This window comes from Carlito syrichta, unplaced genomic scaffold (genome assembly GCF_000164805.1).
Source record: "Carlito syrichta isolate Samal-C Ts95f unplaced genomic scaffold, Tarsius_syrichta-2.0.1 Scaffold271070, whole genome shotgun sequence".
Lineage (NCBI taxonomy): Eukaryota > Metazoa > Chordata > Mammalia > Primates > Tarsiidae > Carlito > Carlito syrichta.
The window spans coordinates 155,158-174,388 of NW_007215166.1; the positions used below are offsets into that span (position 1 = coordinate 155,158).

General features: G+C 36.1%; 1 pseudogene across 1 annotated transcript; it reads right to left on the reverse strand.

Moving 5' to 3' along the window:
* Positions 1-8,640: 8,640 nt before the first annotated feature.
* Positions 8,641-11,280, reverse strand: LOC103254141 (annotated as a pseudogene). The gene is made up of 2 exons (XR_503938.1): positions 10,985-11,280; positions 8,641-9,527 (listed from the first exon to the last, which is right to left on the reverse strand). The product of XR_503938.1 is annotated as a multifunctional protein ADE2 pseudogene (transcript).
* Between the last annotated feature and the right edge of the window lie 7,951 nt (positions 11,281-19,231).

Genomic DNA, 19,231 nt, shown 5'->3' on the forward strand with positions numbered 1-19,231 from the left:
TTTATCTTGGTGAATGTATATGCAAATTTGTAAAGAATGTTTGCTCGGCTGTTGTTGAGTGGAGTGTTCTATAAATGTCAATTAGGTCAACTTGTTTCACAGTGTTATTCAAGTCTTCCATGCCCTTATTGTTAATCTGTCTATTTGTTCTATTAATTATTGAGAGAGAGGTGTTGAAATCTTCAACTTTAATTGGGGTTTTTAAAATTCTCCTTATAGTTCTATCAGCTTTTGCTTCATTTATTTTGAAGCTCTGGTATTAGGCTCATAAACATTTAGGATTGTAATGTCCTCTTGAATTCAGAACTTTATCATTATGAAGTGATCTTTTAAAAAAATCTCTACTAATTTGAGGGAGAACCCAGAAAAAGAATTAGTTTTTGGAGGGCGGACCCCTTGTAGTACAGGTTTTCTCCACTATGTAAGTGTTTAAGGAACCCACTGGCATTAGTGTTCCAGCTACCGTTGTTGTGAGAGGTTGTGATCAGCTTCAGTGAATATTTTGGAAATTCTTTCAGTGTGTTTGCCCTTTGCATGATGACTGATTTACAAGTGTACCTGCCCACACCACACTGAGTATTCAGCAGTTTTTGACCAAAAATAGCATGAGCCTCCTATGTCCCACCCTCCCTATTCATCTGATCTTGCCCCAAGTAACTTTAAAAAAAAAATTTCACCAGATGAAAAAAGTACTCAAAGGGAAAAGTTTTGCTGATGTGGAAGAGGTGAAACAAAAACCAGCAGAAGCACTAAAAGGCACCAAAATTGACAAGTTCAAAAAGTGTTTTGTGCAGTGGAAAAAGGATCTCGATAGGTGTATTACATCAAACAGCGAGTACTTTGAAGATCACTGAAGTTGAAACATGTAAGAATAAATACACACTTTAAAAAATTTATTTATTACAGATGTGGGGTATGACTCAGGGTTAGGTATACAAATGTTCATTATGCAGGTACCCTTGTTGATGAGGTGTGCCTTCCCCCCCAGCAGTTTCCCACTACTGCCAATCCCTTGCTTATAGTATTATGATAACTGTTCAAGGTCCGCTTATGAGTGAGAACATATGGTACTCTGTTCTTTGTTTCTGTGATAGATCACTGAGCATGATAGACTCTAAATCCATCCAAGTTGCTGCGAAGTCCATATGTTTGTCCTTCTTTATGGCTGCGTAATATTTCATTGTGCATGGGTACCACATTTTTTCAAATCCTGTCCAGTTTCGATGGGCAACACAGTTGGTTCCATGATTTTGCTATTGTGAACAGTGCTTCAGTAAACATGTGTGTGCAGGTATCTTTTTTGCAGAATGATTTGAGTTTCTCCAGGTATATTTCCAATAGAGGAATTGCTGGGTCATATGGAAGGCAATTTTTAGTTCTTTCAGAAATCGCCACACTGTTTTCCAAAGAGTTCACACTAGTTTTCATTCACACCAGCAGTGTAGAAATGTTCTTTTTTCTCCACATCCTTGCCAGCATATATTGCTATTAGTTTTATTAATGATGACCATTCTTACTGGGGTTAGGTGGTATCTCAGTGTGGTTTTGATTTCCATTTATTTGATGTTTAATGAGGCTGAGCACTTTTTCATGTGTCTGTTGGCTGCCCATATATCTTCTTTTGAGAAGTGTCTATTCATGTCTTTTGCCCACTTTTTAAATTTTATTTTACTTTATATAATTTTATTTTATTTTGAGTTGGAATCTCACTCTTGTCACCCAGGCTGGAGTGCAGTGGCACACTCATGGCCACTGCCGCCTTGACCTGCTGGGCTTAGACGATCTTTCCACCTCAGCCTTCCAAGTAGCTGGAACTGCATGCCACCACGCCTGGCTAGTTTTGCCCACTTTTTAATGAAGCTGTTTGTTTTTTTCTTTTCAGCACGTTTGAGTTCCTTGTAGATCCTGGATGTTAGGCCTTTATCAGATATACAGTTGTCAAATATGTTTTCCCATTCTGTGGTCTGTCTCCCTGTTTCCACTCTCTTGATGGTTTCTTTGGTTTTGCAGAAGCTTGTCAGTTTGATGAGGTACTACTCATCTATCTTATCTCTAATGGCATGGGTACTTGGGGGTTTTGATCAGGAATTGGTTGCCAAGTCCAATTCCCATAAGGGTATCTCCTGCATTTTCTAAGGTTCTTATAGTTTGAGGTTTTAGGTTTAGGTCTTTGATCCATTTAGAGTTGATTTTTGTGTATGGTGATAGGTAGGGGTCCTGTTTCAGTCTTCTGCATGTGGTCAGCCAGTTTTCCCAGCACCATTTACTGAATAGGTTCTCATCTCCCCAGTGGTTGTTGTTGAAGACTTTGTCAAAGATGAGTTGGTTGAGAAATTGAGGTTTTGCTTCCAGAATCTCTATCCTGTTCCATTGGTCCGTGTGCCTGTTCTTGTACCAATACTAGGCTGTTTTGATTATAGTAAAGTTTGAAGTCTTGAAGTGTGATACCTCCTGCTGTTTCTTTTGCTAAGAATTGTTTTGGCTATTTGTAGTCATTTATGTTTCCATATGAATTTTTGTAGTCATTCCAGGTCTGAGAAAAATGATGTTGGTAATTTAATGGGTACTGTGTCGAATCTGTAGATTGCCTTTGGTAGGACAGACATCTTAAAAATGTTGATTCTTCCTATCCATGAGCATTGAATATTTTCCCATTTGTTTGAATACACATTTTTTAACAAATAACTTCTGGGTGTTCTGGGGTCCTCCCTCATATTTCATATTCTAAAGTCTTCTTTTTCTTATATTAATATAGTTTTCTTTTTATTAACATTAGCATGATTTATCTATTTTTCTCCTTTTCCTCTTAGGCTGTTTGTTTCTGTACCATTAATGAGGGTTCTTGTAAGCATCCTATAGTTGAGTCTTGCTTTTCTAAATTCTAATTTGACTATCTTTGCCTTTAATTGGAGACTTATCCATTGCTCTTCCTTTCCTTTTTATGCATTGTTTTTGGATTGAGTGTTTTCTATAATTACATTTTTATCTCCTTTATTTTCACAGCAGCTATCATGTTTGTGTTTTGTGTGTTATTTTGGTAGTTGCTTGAAGATTTAATTTGGTTTATCACAGTCTACCTTCAAATGACATTATACCACTTCATGCAAGGTATAAGAACCTTACAACTACATAGTTTCAACTTCTTCTGTATGGTTTTTGTACTATTGTTGTCATATGTTTTACTTCTAAACATATTATAAACTCCACCATAACTGTTTAGCATCTTTGTTTTACAGTCAGCTATCCTTTAAAGAAAAACTCTAAGAAAAACATGACTTTTGTATTTCACACATACTTACTGTTTTTGATACTCTTCATTCCTTTGTATAGATCCATATTTTCATCTGGTATTATTTTTTTGCTGCCTAAAGAATTTCTTTCAAACATTTCTTGCAGTTCAGGTTGATGGCGATGAATTCTTTCAGATTTGCAAGTTTGAAAATGTCTTTATTTTATCTTTATTTTTCAAAGATGTTTTCATTAGGTATAGAGTTATGAGTTGACATTATTTTTTTTCCCCAGCACTTCAGAGATGTTGCCCACTGTTTTTTGGCTTGCATTGTTTCCAGAGATAGCGCAAAAGTGAGGATCATCAGGAGAGCTTCACCTCTCCCTCAACTGTCTCCACAAACTCCCTCCAGTCTCTGATTTGGCGGTTTATTTTTATTAGCTTGCGTAAGTGAAGTTTTATATTCCTGCTTCCCATCTGCCCAAAAGGCACACTAGGTTACTATCCACCATTGTATTGTCACATAATTGTATATGGAAATTATGCAACTTCCACTGGTTGCTTCAGCAGCCAGTATATTTCTGTGTGGAAGTATCAGAGATGGGCATTCTATAATCCCGATTTTAAGCCCTATCTAGGATGTAATTGCCATTGTCACGGTTATTTTTCTCTTACCTAAGATGCTTATAAATGATCCATGAACATATAATCTTTGGTGAAAGTGAGGAGCAGGGAGTTAGAGTATAAGTTTTCTTTCTTTCTTTCTTTCTTTCTTTTTTTGAGTTGGAGTCTCACTCTGTCACCCACGCTGGAGTGCAGTGGCACATTCATGGCCACTGCTGTCTCAACCTGCTGGGTTCAGGAGATCCTTCCGCATCAACCTTCCAGGTAGTTGGAACTGCAGGCATGTGCTACCCTGCCCTGCTAATTTTTTGATGTATTGTAGAAGCGAGGTCTCACTAAGTTGCCCAGGCTGGTCTAGAACCTCTGGGCTCAGGTAATCCTCTCACCTCGGCCTCCCAAAGTGCTGGGATTACAGGCTTGAGCCACCGTGCCCAGCCAAGCATATGTTTTCAAAAGTTTATCTTGTGCTTAAGTTATTCATCAAAAGCTTGCCCCCTTTACAAACAAAGTATTAGGAGAACATAGATTTAATTTCAAACTAATCATATGAAATATATTAGACTGGACCTTTTGAGAACAAAGTTTAGGGGACACTCTTAGATAAAGGGAATGTTATGAATCTTTCCTTTTGGCATGTTCCAGGAAATGTTACAGGCATTTTGGCATTTATATTACAAGAAAGAGGTAATATTTTCCCTGTTTTTGTAGATAATGAAACCAAGACTTAGAAAAGTTAAGTAAATTGCTGAAAATTACACAGCTAGTAAGTAGTAGAGCTAAGTTTTGATTATTAATATGTCATATTCCAAAACACAAGAGAAGTCATGGTCTAAATAAACAGAAACTTTTAAGAATTCTCTACTTAAGATTTTGAAATTTTGTTATTTTAACCTCAAAATAGTTTGAATATCCATTCATCTGCTTAGAGAGTTTCTTTTTTTTACTCTCTTTTATCTAGTTCTGTAGTTCTCAAACTTTAATGTGCATTCAAATTACTCTATCAAATTATATACAAAAATGTTACCATTTTATGAGTTTTCTAGAATACTTTTGATATTATTAGGTTTTTACCTTGGGCATTGTCATGTTTAAAATCTGACAATGAATTGTTATGGGACCACACTCTTTTATTTCTACTCCATTACAGTGTTTCTCTGATTTTTGACAAATTTTCAATCCTTTTGAAGAAATGTAGTAGTAAGGAATATGCTGGGTAAGAGTTTGGTCACCAAGTTTCTAGGACTTTCGACTTTAAAGGAGTGTGACTAATGTACCTGAAGAGTTTAAATTCTTATTACAGTGAGGAAGATGACTTCTCAAAAGATGAAGTTAAGCACAGAAGTTTATCTAAGACAGCAGCTCTCAAACTTTAGAATGCATAAAAATCACCTAAAAAGCTTGTTCTAAGTGTATGTCCTTGAATGGGAGTTCTGATTCCGGTAATAAAAAATACCTTATCAGACTATGTCTATTTCAGATAACAATTATAAACTCTGAGCAACACACACACACACACACACACAATTATTTGAAGGTATCAGAAAGTGGTCAAAAGCAGGCAGAAGTTGAAGAGGGTTCTAACCTTTAGTGGAACCACTCATTGGGTGAGACTCAAGTTTTATGAGGATATTCCACTGAGGGCAATACTCACACCACATAGCACGGGGCAGATAGACGGTGAGGAAAAAGGTCCAGTGCTTTTGACTTAAGGTAACAGAAGGTGGAGTTAAGAGCTAAAAGAATTTCTGAAAAATTAAAGTAGGGAAATTTTAGAACAGAGGACTCCAGATATCCTAAGATGCATTATTCACAATGGCCAGATTACAATAAAAAATTACTAGGCATATGAAGATATAGAAGATAGTTTTCAATGTCAAAAGGGAATACAGCCAATACACACAGATCTTTAGATAACTAAAGTTTAAAATTAGCAGAAGAATACATGTAAAGTGGTCCATATATTCAAAGAAAAATCAAAATATTATAACAATAGTTGAACAAGTTGGAAAACTTTATCAGATAAATGGAAGCTTTTTATTTTTTGTGACAATTGTCTAGATTCTTATGCAATTTATAATTACTTCGGTAAGTTGTCATAATTTTGCCTTTGTGATATATTCAATTTCTTAACATAGAAGGGTGATAAAAACATGATTCTTCAACTTCATCAATGATCAAAGCAGTACATATAGAGATATTTTCCACTCATCAGAATTACAAAAATTTAAAAAGACTTCTAATCTCTAATTCTTTAATGTCCCTAATAAGTAAACGCACAGTAGGATGACCTATTTCATATCCAACACAATAACAAAAATTAAAAACATTTAAACATTCTATGTTGGTGAGAAAATCAGCATTACTTAAATTGGCTGTGTTTTGAGATATATCTGGAAGTAACTATCAAACTTTAAATTCACATGTTCCTTAATTGAGCAATTTCATCTCTAGAAATCTCTTGAGTGATTTATTTTGATTGTCCTTAAGAATCTTCAGAAAAAAATGAATTACTTGTATATGTGCATAAAAGTATATGTAGAAATATACTCACTGACAGCAATACCTTAAGATAAAGAAAAACCAGAAACTACCTAAATGTAGAATCATGGGATAGTGTTGAGAGAAAGACTTTCAAGTTTATCTACATATGGTTATATATTACTAGAATCTTTAAGAACAAGAATTAATAAATCATATAATTTAGGGGGAAATACATTTCATTATTATAAAATAATTAAAACATTTATAGTGTTTTATATTTAATTATCAGTTTTTATACAACTTAATCCATATCTTGTTGCATACTGTGATCAGAAGAACAGCTGGTATAATCACTGCCATCTTCTTTTAGAGGTGATAACTGAGACCCAGAAAGGTCAACAACCTTACCAGGTTATACAGCTTAGAAAATGTTAGAGCTTAACCTTAAACCCATTTCATCTAGCTCCAAATCCTAACGGTAGCTTTCCTTATATGTGGTCTTTGAAATGTATCTCATTAATAAAACTGTTTGTTTATTAAAGGGTTATTACAAATAATTGGTATTTCTTCAAAGGTTTTTGTCACTCTGCTATAAAAATTAACAATTGAATGGATTATGTCTAGAAACAAACTAAATTTATAAGGTACAATTGGATTCAGTTGTTTCTTGGAGGTCATTAAGCTTTTCTTGATTTCAAGGTTGATCTCAAGATGATTACCCTGTTTCTCATTCAGGAAGAAAGCTATCAAACCACTAGAAATGAGCTCCTAGAAGATGGGAACTATTTTAAAAATCAAATGAGCATTCGGGAACTAAGGAGCTAGAGCATCTGAAATTGCAAATAAAAATCACTGGGATATGCTAAACAGAAGATTGGAGACAGCGAAAGAAAGAGACAACTTCAAAACAAATTAATGGAATGTTTCAGAGAACCAGAGCAAATAACGATTAAAACCAAAAACATTCTCAGTGACCTGTAGGACAATATCAAGTAATCAAAAACATAAAACAAAAATTGATTTTTATGCTCAAATTAGATCATCAAACACATTAGAGGTGAATTTTTAATTTATAAATTCTATCATTCAGCAAAGATTCTTATTGATAGTATGACCATCAATATTTTTACCCTTGGATAAAGCTATTTCTTACTGATAGATTAGACAATAAAAGAACTTCCACTTGCTTTACTGGTTAACAAAACAGACGTCATTATTGCTTGGCTTGACTTTTCCCTCCAGCAGAAAATTCAACAAAACTTTTGTATATTTTTCTTTTTTCTGGAGGAATGTGGAGACTTGTTAAAGGAAGTCATATCACTTTCAACTTCCTTTAATGGAGACTTATAGTTTTGAGATCTAGATCTACTTTCTGGCTTGAAAGTACAGTTGATAATTGTTTTAGTATAATAGATATTGGCATTAATGATCTGTCTGTGTTCTGGCTAGTTGATATCTCTCAATATGTCTTCAACAAGAAAAAAGAAATGCATTTTATACAAAATTATATCTAACAGGTTGGCTGCTATGCTATTTGATTCCCAGATACCATGATACCATTGGGTGTTTGCTCCAGAATCTTCCATGCCTGGCCATAGAACCCAGGGTGAGTTCTATTAAAAGACTTACTAAATCAGTAAGCCTTTTAATGCCTGTTCAGTCAACATCTTCCATTCTGTCCAGGGTGGAGTACATCTAACAAAAGTTTGGCAAACTTCACTAGGTATTAAGGTGAGTCCTGCTCAGACTGGTGGACCTTATCATCCTGGTGCATGCAACAGTAGGCAATACCTTGCATACATTTTATAGCTGAGCTCGTGGGTCCTTCCCTTGCAGGCATTAATGTGCCTGTATGCAAAGGTTTAAGCCCAAGCCCCAGAAGCCAGTATAGGTTGTACTAGATCTTGGTAACCTGGTCATCATCACATGACTTAATGTGGAAAAAAACTGTGTTGGACTTTGAAATAGGAATGTTGAGTGGACAATTCTGTCAAAAAGATACAATTTATCTCACAAGGTTTATTGTTAGATCTTGGAAGACTTGTGATATTAAGAGGTTCATAAACGGAAACAGATCTTAAGAAATTGGAAGAAAAGGACATGACTCCATATGGTAAGCTGGCATTTCAAATAAAAAAAATGTAAAAATTAAAAAAAAATTTTTAGAGAAGCATTTGTTCACGAATACTTTTTCTGTTTTCTCTGATTTAAAATCATCTTTTCATCTGCTTTGATTTTTTTTTTCTGCAACTAAACTAGAATTTTTTGTAGTTTCCCCCCCCTAAGACATGCAACGATGTTCTTTCTTATAAACTACTTTCTCTGATTTTCTTTTCAGCTTGCTTCAAGGAAATCCATGTGTTCATAATGCTTGCTTGCAGTTTGCCCCATACCAAATGGTTGTTTAATCCAAATATCTGAGCAGCAAACTGAGTTGATCCTTCTGGAGAAAGTACGGTTGAACAGTTGAGACCACTGAGCTTCAAAGAGAAGACCACACATCCTGAGCTCCACAATCTGGTTAATGGGGGGACAGCTGATAATTAGATATGCAGTGTTCCCAGACATCACTGGTCCCAAACCACTGCTTCTGCCACAAATACAGTAGGAATGCCATCACCTTCATACTCAGCTTTAATCCTCAGAGTTTTGTCTGGTCCAAAGTTCACATGGAAAGCCAAAATTCCCAAAGGCCTTCTTGATTTTTTCAGTGACTGACATCAGAGTAGAACCCATCAATACCACAACCCTGCACTGGCTTTCTGATTTCAAAAGCAACTGTACTCCCTCTGCAGCCCACTCAAAGTTTTTCTTACCATCTGCAGCCCTTTGGGAGTTAGTTCTTTGAGACCCAGTAAGACTGTTTGTCTTTCTGTTGGCTTTGATCTCCTGATGGCCAGAGTCTCCAGGAATTGTTATTAATCACATCAGCAAGAACAATTTCTTTGGTGGTTACAACAACACCGAATTCAATCTTCATATCAACCAATGTACAGTTCTGGGGCAACCAGGATTTCTCCAGTATTTCAAAAATAGCCTGTGTACCATGATTCATAATATCCACTTCAGTTTGGCCTATAGCAAGTCCAGCAAAACAAAATTTTGCAGCGATGAGCTGTTCCTCAGACCACTGTGAGTCATTATTGGTATATCCTTGAAAAGCTTCTCTACTTTAAGTGGATAAAACTTTACCCTTCCGTGACACTAGGGTTTCTTTTTAAAAATTTTTTAAAATTTTAAAGATGTGGAATACAATTCAGATTTAGGTATACAAGTGGTCATAGTACAGGTAAAGTTTGAGCCTCTCAGTGTCCCACTACTGCCGATCCCTTTCTTACTGTATTATGGTAAATGTTCAGGGTTCACTTATGAGTGAGAGCATGTGGTACTCAGTTCTTTGTTTCTGTGATAGATTACTAAGTATGATAGACTAAATTCAACCAAGTTGATGCAAAGTCCATAATTTTGTTGTTCTTTATGGTTGCATAATATTCCATCATGTATATGTACCACATTTTTTTATCCTGTCCAGTTTCGATGGGCAGTATGGTTGGTTCCATGTTTTTGCTATTGTGAATAGTGCTACAATAAACATGCGTGTGCAGATATCTTTTTTGTATAGTGATTTAAGTTTCTTCAAGTATATTCTCAGAAGGGGGATTGCTGGGTCGTATAAAAGATCAATTTCCAGTTTTTTTTAAGGAATCATCACACTGTTTTCCACAGAGGTTGAACTAGTTTGTATTCCCACCAGCAGTGTAGAAGTATTCCCTTTTCTCTGCATCCTCACCAGTATCGTTTGTTTTTTGTTTTATTGTTATTGTTTTTTTTTTTTTTGAGTTGGAGTCTCACTCTGTCACCCAGACTGGAGTGCAGTGGCCGCTCCCGGCCACCACAGCCTCGCCTGCTGGGCTCCGGCGATCCTTCCTCCTCAGCCTTCCGAATAGCCGGAATTACAGGCATGCGCTACCACGCCCGGCTGATTTTTTGATTTATTGTAGAGATGAGGTCTCGCTGCCCGGGTGGGTCTCGAACCCGCGGGCTCAGGCAATCCACTCACCTCAGCCTCCCAATAGGCGCAGGATTACAGGCTGAGCCACCGAGCCCGGCTGTTTTTTGTTTTATTAATGATGGCCATTCTTACTGGAGTTAAGTGGTATCTCAGTGTGGTTTAATTTGCATTTATCTGATGATGAGTAAGGTTAAGCATTTTTTCATATGTCTGTTGGCTGTTCATGTATCTTTTTTTGAGAAGTGTCTATTCGTATCTTTTGCCCACTGTTTAATGGGGCTGTTTGTTTCTTTCCTTTCAGCAAGTTTGAGTTCCATGTAGATCCCGGATATTTGATATGCAGTTGTCAAATATTTTTTCCCAACCTTTGGGCTGTCTCCCCACACTCTTGATGGTTTCTTTTGCTTTGCAGAAGCTTTTCAACTGAATGAGGCCCCACTTGTCAATCTTATCTCTTATGGCATGGATTTTGGGGGTTTTGATCAGGAATTGGTTGCCTAGTCTATTTCCATAAGGGTGTCTCCTGTGTTTTCTAAGATTCTTAATGTTTGAGGTTTTACATTTAGGTCTTTGATCCATTTGGAGTTGATCTTTGTGTTTAGTGGTAAGTAAGGGTCCTGTTTCATCCTTCTGCAGACACCGGATTTCTTCTGAGAAAAGAACCATTTACTGTTTTCCTACAAACTCATTCAGTTGGAATCATTTCACACTGGGGCACAGTAAAAGCTGTTTCCCCACATTTTCTGATGAAAGCAGTTTTGATGCCTGCTTTCTGTAACAACTGAAAGATACAGTTGGTAGTTTTATTTGAGATTGCAGCTTTTCCTTCCAGGTGATTCTTTCTCGTTGCATTTCCTGCTATAATCTGGTCTTTGGACTGCAAGAGGACTTTTCCTCAACTATCTAACAATTCATAGACTTGTTTTACCCTCATACAGTTTTTTTGTTTGTTTGTTTGTTTTTACCAAAGTTCTGTACCTCAGCTGTTGCCATGATCCTGAGTGGGCTGGGGGCAAGCGACTACACAGAGAACAGAGGTAGAAATCTCAAATAGTTGATTCTAATCATAAGCATCTCAAGTGAAACTTATTGGTTGGCACAGACACTCTCTGTTCCAGAACCTCCTACTTCACTTTGGCCATGAGTTTCGTCACTCCTACCATTACACTCAGGCCTTAACATTTGATTATTTTTAATTTTAAAAATTCTTTTTGTTTTTTTAGAGAGAGGGGGTCTCACTGTGTTTCCTAAACTAGTCTTGAATTCCTGGGCTCAAATGATTCTCCTGCCTCAGCCTCCCAAGTAGCTGGGACTACAGAGCATGTGCCACCATGCCTGGTCATTTGGTTCTTTTTATAGTTTCTATTTGTTCATTTATTACAAGCATATTTTCCTTTCTGTCCTTGAGCATAGTTATAATAGCAGCTTTAAAATTCATATCTGCAAAAATCAGCCGGGCGTGGTAGCACATGCCTGTAATTCCGGCTATTCAGAAGGCTGAGGCGGAAGGATCGCCGGAGCCCAGCAGGCGAGGCTGCGGTGGCTGGGAGTGGCCACTGCACTCCAGTCTGGGCGACCAAGTGAGACTCCAACTCAAAAAAAAAAAACAATAAAATTCATATCTGCTAAGTTCAACATCTGGGTCATCTTGGGGATGATATCAGCTGATTATCTGATTATCTTTTGTGTATAAGTCTCATTTTCCTTTTTCTTCATATTTCTAGTAATGTTGGATGACATCTTGGCCATTGTGAATGATTCATTAGGGAGATTCTGTGAGTTTGCTACCTTGTGGTCTCTCTTCAAAAACAACAACGACAAAAACAGAAAAGCCAGACACACCTTCAATTCTGTTCCCTTTATTCAACTGTTGACTCTCTTATAGTTTCTGTCTGCTTTCGGTTATTCTTTAGGCCTTTAGGAACTCTTTTTATATTTTCTCTAGAATGTATAGTTATTTGAGAAAGATTTGATTAAGTAGGAGCTAATTTTCCATTATGAGAAGCAGAGCTCCATCTTTTTACTTTTGATCCTTCTTTCTTCCTCCTTCCCTCCGTCCCTTCCTTTCTACATCCCTCCCTCTATTCCTCCCTCCCTCCCTTCCTCCTTCTTCCTCTCTCTCTCTCTCTTTCTCCTTCTTGTTTAGGAACAGGGTCTCACTATGTTTTCCTGGAAAACAGTGGCTATTCACAGGCATAATTAAAGCTCACTGCAGCCTCAAACTCCTGGCCCCAAGGGAATCCTCCTATCTCAGCCTCCCCAATAACTGGGACCACAGATGCATGTCACTGTATCTGGCTTGACTTTTGATCATTGTGTGTCTTTAATTTTCTTCTTATGCACAGCATATACTTGAGTCTAGCTTTTTTATTTATGCTAATGATCCCTGCCTTTTAATTGGGGCATTTAGACCATATATAATTTTTAATATGGTTAGCTATATTAATTGTGTAATTCTATCACACTTTTATTTGTCTAATATTTGTTCTCTCTGTTCTTTGTTCTTTTTTTCCCCAGCCTGGCAATGAAGCCTATCACTTTTTATTGGTCAAAAGGTGTTTTATTCTGCCTTCCACTTTGAAGAATATTTTTGTTGAATATGGAATTATAGGTGTAATTAGAAACAAAGCTACTGAAGCATACACATACCTATTTTGTATGAAAAGAAGTGTTCATTTCTCTTAGGTAAATCTCTAGGGATGGGATTGCATGCTGGCTCAAATGATAAACTTACCTTTTTAAGAAACTGTCAAGTTGCTTTCCAAAGTGACGGCACCATCTTGCATTCCCACCAGTCATGTGTCAGAGTTCCATCTGCTCTACAACCTCACCAGCAACTCTCCACACTGACATTTTCTAACTGTGCTGTGGGAAGAGTAAATAAAAGAATATAGTGACAATAATGTTGTAGAGTGGCTGTAAAATGCTTTTAAAACTATATAAGCACTAGATAATGTGTATAGATGTATGGTGGTATTTTTAAGGTAAGCAATTGGGTGAAACAGATTTAGAAAACACTTGAATTCACAGAAGATGTAATTAGGCCCCCTAAAAATCTTACAATTCTGTGTGATTCGGTTTCCTATAATCACAGTTATATGTGTACATTGATGAATCAATTTCTACATAACTAACTTTTGTCTTACTTTAAAGATTACAATCCCCCCAAAAAAGTTAAAAAGAGTCAACAAAAGACAAAAATCATCTATATTTCTATCACTCAAATTCAATTATTTATAGCATTTGGGAGTAATTCCTTTAATCTTTTATTCTTATGCATGTTTTTACTTCTTAGTAACTAATTTACATGAAGTTTTATATCTTTATTTTTTCATTTTATATAAAATTGTAAGTATTTCACAATATTATTCTATGATCCTACAAGCAATTATATAATTAATAAATTAGGTAAACCAATGTTTATTTAACAATTTCTGATATTATTTTACCATTGCCCTTAATTGTTTACTATTACAAACAAATTGCAATAGTCATGTCCGCACATATAGATTTTTTTTTTTAGACTTGTCAAGTGCAGTAGTGAGATGGTATTTTTTGGTTTTTTAAATTATTTCCTTAAGACAGATTCTTAGAGGTGAAATTCTTAGAACTATTCAAAAGGATTTTAATATTCTTATGAATCTTAATGTGTATTTATAGATTGCTTTCCAAAACACTGTATCAACTCATATTTGCTCTTAACAAAGCATGTTTCATGAAACCTTGGCAATTACTGTGTATTATCATTTCAAAAGTCCTTTAATATTAACAACTACAATGGAACTTTATTATTTTGTGTTTCTCTGACTGTTAGTGTCATTGAATATTATGGGAGGAAACCTGGAAGATGCGCCCCTCCCCTCATGACCTCATCTTCTAATATTCCTTTCCTTGTATAATTCCCTCCTGAGTGTGGGCTGGATTAACTGACTTGCTTCTTGCAGAGAATGTGGTAGACATGACATGGCAGACATAAGCTTATAGAACAGACTCCTTTCATTTTGGGAACATCAGAATCAGTCCTTTAGTAACAAGAAATATAAAGTGTCCACCAAGTTTTGTTTGTTTTTAAAGATAAAATTGTTAATTATTTAAAAGTCTAATTGCAGAAGCCGCTTACCTTTAGTGTGTCATTTCCATGACAAGTAGGAGAATTATATTGGCTTGTTTTCTGAAAACAAATTTAGAATGAACTGAAAAACCCATAGTTCAGTTTATGGGGAGCTTGATTTTAGCCATGGAAGGTCTGATTACACTGCATTCAGCGGACCACAACGTTTGGCTCAGGCCCAAGGATCAACAAGAACAATAACTTAGACTTGGTTAAAGGCTGATTTTACTTTGATTTACTCCTAAAGCAGTCAATAAGCAGGGCAAAGCTTACACACATAATAAAGATGTAGGTAGATAAATATGGCTTCCCATTGTCCCCCTCACATCTCAGGGAGGCATGCTAGAAGTTTAATTCCTCTCGTTAACCTGCCCAGATGTTGCACCCAGCTAGAGAAGTAAAGACACTCCTACCTCCAACCACACTAGCACACACTATGCCCCGCCACAGAGAGTAATAATTCTGCTACATTCTCTATGCATAATGTCCAGGTTCTGGACCTTGAAGTTCTTTCAGCGACAACACTGGGGCCATCCTCTCATCAATCCCTGTTCAACTGTCCCTCAAGTCCATTGGTTACCCCATTCACCCTGTCCCATCAAATCTGACTCCCCCACCTGATAGCAAGCATCTTAAGGTAACCACAAACCAAAAGTCTTTTTCTCTCTAGGGATACCTATACCTATTCTTTCTGGAGATACCTGTATCTATTTGATGTACATGAGAGTGTTTTGTAACTAAAAAAAAAAAAAAAAAAAATCAATAAGCATGAAGTGGTATTGGTATTGTTATATATCGTTATTTTGATTTATTCAGGTTTTGATGCTGATTTGTATAAACTTCTTCTTGTCTTAGCTTCTTCTGAAGAACTTCAGAAAATCCTATTCGATTTTAATAAGTATTATATATAATTCTTAAGAAACCTTAAGTCATTTGGAGAATACATGGAAACCAGAGTAGAAACATTACTTATCTTGAACTTAAAATTTTGAGTTTTCAGTGCATGAGGATATACTGAAGTTATTTGCTGTATAAGCCAGTCCACTGGCATAGAGTCTAATGGCCTCATCACATCCTAGATTCAGCAGAATTAAGTGTCACTGGGTTTATTTTGGCAGCCACAAACCCTGCTAGTTTCAATGAATGACAATCTTTCTTCACATCATATCCCTAAGTTCAGAAGCTCATTTCATTCACTGGACTTCTTATTTATTTTTTTTGTAAGAGTATTTAAATTTAACAAATTGCTGCATGTGATTTATTTTGAATTTAATGACAGAGCCAAAATGCCACATATAATTATGGATGTCAGTAGCAGTCAATTATTTGCCCTGATGGCTTGAGAAAGGCTGTGAAGTATAGCATAGTCTTTCTACATAATGTCCTATGAGCCTTCTCTCCCTGCCTTTGAATCAATGCTGACAAATAAAGTATCAGAATAGTAACGAATAAGAGGTCATGCTTTTGTGCCAAGCCCACCCCTTGTTCCTCATTCATGCTGATGCTAATGTGATGCAGTTTAACACAGTTCAGGAAAATTCATAAAATCAGCCTGCTGGGGAAGAACTTTGATCAAAGACAAATCACAGCACTTGAAGGGTTGGGTTAAAATAAATACTAATATGTCATATTTCCCTTTGCTATGAGTTAAAAACCAGCTTCAGCTGGTTTTTATACTCTTGGAGAAAAAACTCAGGAACAGAACAAGCAAATATGAAAAAAAAATTACCCCATCAGTGATACCACCAGTCTTAATTCTATACCGTGCAATTAGTGGGCTCCAAAATGGAATTTCAGCTCTAATCTGTTCTTTAGGACTTAAACTGCACAAGTAATTTTCTGGGGTTCTTCACTGAATGAGAGGCCTTATATCTTCTGAATATATTTATATATATTGCTCTATCTATAATGTTACATAATATAACATTAAATAAATATATTTCTTCTTATGATCGTACATTGGGATTATTTTACTAGCTGTGAGATCTTGGGCAGGCTATCTTAAGTTCTCTGACCCTCAGTTTCTTCATCTATAGTTTAGAGCCACTAATACTCCACAGGGTTGTTCTGTGGATTAATGGAATGCATGCTAGCTCATTGCTTGGTGCATAATAATGGCCCATGATAGTAATTGACATTATTACTTAATATTTAGCTTTCCACTACTGATTTTTCTCAGTTTAGTTCCTATAGTCTGACTAATCATATATGTTTAGGAACTGCTTATGTATCCATAGTTTGGTGTTGGCAGCACCTTGTCCTTGTGGCTGTGAGTCCTGGAGCCCTAATCAACCATTAACCTAATTTCTGTACTTGTAGATTTGCCTACTCTAGATATTTTATATAAATGGAATTACACAATATGTGGTCTGTTGTGTCTGGCTTCTTTCACTTAGCATAATGTTTTTGGGGCTTATCCATGTTAGATCATGTGTCAATTCCTCATTTCTTCATTGATTTTTGAAAGAAAATTTTATAGTTTTATTTTAATTTTCAGATGAAGACTTCTGACAATGTCTCTGTTGAGAAAGATACGTGATACAGTAATTTATAAAAGAGTAACAAAATTGGCATATACCAGTGCATTTCAATCAAGTTCTAGTGACTTGAATAAAAAGCAGAAATAGTTTCAAACAGAGAGTAGAACTGATCATTAAAGGGCAAATACAGTTGTTTGATAATAGCACTAATTGAGAAAAATACCTTGGGAGGAGGAATTAGAAAAGGTAGAGAAAAAAGAATCTTTTTGGGGCAATGAGAACAGAGACTGGGGTGCTAGATTGTGAAATCTAGTTCTGGTTCTAGTTCACAGACTCTTGGGAAAAACATGACGAGTCATTAACTAATAGAAAATATAGCCACAATATACCAAAGGAAGCATAATGGGCAAAGTTTGTTAGGGAGATAACTTCATCTCTCATTTTTTAATTTCTATATTCTTGTTTCTTTTTTCTTTTCCTTCTGTGGTTCATCCTCTTAAGTCCTTTTTGTCCTTTTCTGGAAGAAATGAACCAAACTGGCCAACCTTCAGTAAGATATTAACTGAATGTTTTTTTCACTCCCCTCATGGATATTTATATTTTTAATACCTAGGAAAGACAATGCTTAATTCTAAGAAATTATTATTAATTTGAGGGTTTTAGGCACCATAAACTAGAGTTAAGGGAGATATCTGGTGTAGGGGAAGATTTCTTTTGATTTATTTTATGTGTACATGACCACTATTTTTTACTTCAGAATATTTACTCTAAAACAGGACTGGACCACATTTTCTAATCTATTGAGTTCCCAAAGCAACCTATTTATTTTTAGAACAAACTTTTGACTCAATCAAATTTTTTAAATGATAAGATATTTAAATAATTATGTATGACATCACTGTTTAATGACTGTGCAAACTCTAGGGGGAGTTAGAAGAGTGGCTATGTTTTAAAAAGAATAAATTAACCAGTCATTGTGACAAAAGTTGCCAGTGCTTTCTCAGTGTTCAACTCCGGACAGTGGTGGCAGTTGATAGGAGCAAAACTATTTTTTATACTTGGAAGGAACACATATACACTGTTGGTGGGAGTACAGATTAGTACAACCCTTGTGGAAATCAGTATGGAGTGTCTCAAATAACTGGAAGTAACTCTATCATTCGATCCAGCAATCTCACTACTAGGTATATTCCCAAAGGAACAGAGGCTGCAACACAAAAAAGACACCTGCACTTGTATGTTTATTGAAATACAATACACAGTTGCAAATATGTGGAATCAACTTAAATGCCCATCAACTGATGGAATATTATTCAGTCATAAAAAAGAATGAAATAATGTCTTTTGCAGAAACTGGGATGGAATTGGAGAGCATCATTCTAAGCAAAGTAATGCAGAAACAAAACGAAACACCAGACATTCTCATTTATAAGTGAGAGCTAAACTAAAGATCTTCAAAGGCAAAGAGAATGATATAATGGACATTGGAATGAAATATCACCTACCGTGTACAATGTGCACAGGTTGGGATGCACAGATGGGTACACTTAAAGCCCAGACTTCTTTGTCACTATACAATGCATCCATTTAACCCAAAACTATTAGTACCCCTAAAGTCACTGAAATAAAAAGAAAAAACGAAAAAAAAAGCAAAACCAAAACTTCATCTACTTGAAAGCATAGCTATATTTCATAGGTACCAAGTCAGCGGAGAGGTGACAGTGACCACCCCCTGTAACAGAGGCCCTGAAGAGATAGGCCAGAGTCCATGGCCCAGCTGAAGTTATAGCTGTCACCCTAATTTGAGTGACTAGGCCGCCTCAACTGAAGTCATATGTCCACAGAGGTGTCCTTTGGAAAGGAGAGGAGTCCAGCCTTCCAAACCGGAAGGGTGGCTGATCAATCTATGCTCTCGAACACACTCTATTGCTAAGTCCAGTGTGACAAAGATTTATCGTATGGAATCAATCCATTCATTAGCACAGGAACAAGACATTCAGAAGCTTAGAAATGAAGATATAAAGCAAAAGATACATGATAAGTATCTATAGTCTATGACAAGTGCAATTTACTTGCTGACTCATCTGTGGTAGTATTTGCAACAGAAGTATTATTTTAAAAAATTGAGGGTCAGCCTGGTAATCTCTGAATAAATATAGCCATGAAGCTGGCGAGTTTGCTCGTACCTTTATGTGACCGGAAGACAAACTGCAGCTAAAATCCTCAACTAGACCAGGACTGCTCTGCTGTATTGTAAATCCAATTCCTGTTGAAGTTTAATCATTTTTTAAAGC